The sequence below is a fragment of the Belonocnema kinseyi genome, chromosome 5 (genome assembly GCF_010883055.1).
Source record: "Belonocnema kinseyi isolate 2016_QV_RU_SX_M_011 chromosome 5, B_treatae_v1, whole genome shotgun sequence".
Classification (NCBI taxonomy): Eukaryota; Metazoa; Arthropoda; class Insecta; order Hymenoptera; family Cynipidae; genus Belonocnema; species Belonocnema kinseyi.
In genome coordinates this window covers 136,112,795-136,114,151 of record NC_046661.1, presented here as the reverse complement: position 1 = coordinate 136,114,151, position 1,357 = coordinate 136,112,795, and the positions used below count along the sequence as shown (strand labels likewise).

Genomic DNA, 1,357 nt, shown 5'->3' with positions numbered 1-1,357 from the left:
CAAATTCAGAATATTGGCAATAATTAACATTTATACTGGTTATAAATCATTTTAATTGAAAAAATACAGTATTTATAAAATTAATTTTGTAACTAAAAGTTTCATTATATCGTGTTTGTTTAAAAATAAATCTTCATCAATTAAAAATTCTATTATTTGTATGAAAATGTCTGTATTTTGTTGAAACTTTGTCTTTTGTGGTGATCAAATCGCGACAAGTTAATAAAAGTCATACCAGGAGCACCCATTCTGAATACAAACCTGGAACAGTCAGCTTTCCGCCAGATTGAGAGTCAATGTTTGATTTAACAATCGTTGCCAGATTTTCAGAACCCGATTTTTAGCGAGCAACACAAAACATAATTAAGGAAAGAACCTCACCACTAAAACAAAATTCAGCCAAACATCAGTCCCGCGCTTCACCTTTAAAAACTAAGACACAATTCCAGTCAGAAAAAACTACCTTATTTTTTTTAACAAAAGCCATTTTAAGATTTTTTCAAACATGATCGATACACTCTGGACAAGATAAAGCAATGAGACAAGAGAGAAAAACATTGCCATCAATTTAATTTCTTTTAAATGCATTGGCAATTTTAATTGTTTCGATTGTAATTTTCGCTTGGAATCAGGCAGAAAACTAAAGATTTATTGAAAATTTTCTAACAAACTGCATAGAATCCTGTTATGTCTAGCATTTTCACTATTCTGGGAACATTTTCAAAGATAATCTAGGTTATATTTTAAAGAATTAATTCGAAGTTTTGAAGACATAAAAATATTTCAAAAACAAATCTGAAAGATTTTTAAGCAATTTTTCTAATAATTATTTTTTTTTAATATTACCAAAAATACCAATCATTTTGAAATATATTTGGAAGGTTAGAAAATAAATGTAGATTTTTTTAAATTTTAGGTAAAATATATAAATCATTTTAAACACATACATAAAATTTATACTTCAAAGAAATCAGCATTATCGTCACAGATGGTTACCATCAATCACTTCTACCTCTTGAAAATGCATCGAATTTGTTGGTAATCCATTATTTTGGTTGAAAACATAAACATATTATTTTTTATGTATTGTTTTTGGGTTTGCAATGTAACTATTTTTAAAAAATCGTCGTATTTGATACAAGATTCAACTATTTTCCGAAAATTACTTATTTTCGCTTGAAATTTCAACTATTAAATTTTTTTTGTTTGTAGATTATTCTATAATGGTTAATAATTCTTTTATTTGATTGAAAATTCATTTAGCTGTTTGAATATTTATCCTAGTTGAAAGTATATTTTTTCTAGGAACTTTGAACTGAAAACTGAAATTATCATCGAATCCTTAAAATTAATTTAA

General features: G+C 25.9%; 1 protein-coding gene across 4 annotated transcripts in view; it reads right to left on the bottom strand.

The window, feature by feature from the left end:
• LOC117173357 overlaps positions 1 to 1,357 on the bottom strand; it is a 6,127-nt gene that overhangs the window by 4,455 nt on the left and 315 nt on the right. The window contains exons 2-3 of one of the 4 annotated variants that reach the window (XR_004467167.1): positions 948 to 1,014; positions 262 to 383 (exon numbers count right to left, since the gene is read on the bottom strand). The exons of 1 other annotated variant lie outside the window; for it this stretch is intronic. The gene's annotated coding sequence lies outside the window, so the exon portion shown is untranslated. Of the gene's footprint in view, positions 1 to 261; positions 433 to 947; positions 1,015 to 1,357 lie in introns of all 4 variants that reach the window. 2 more of the 4 variants (XM_033361872.1, XM_033361871.1) reach the window with 2 other exon arrangements.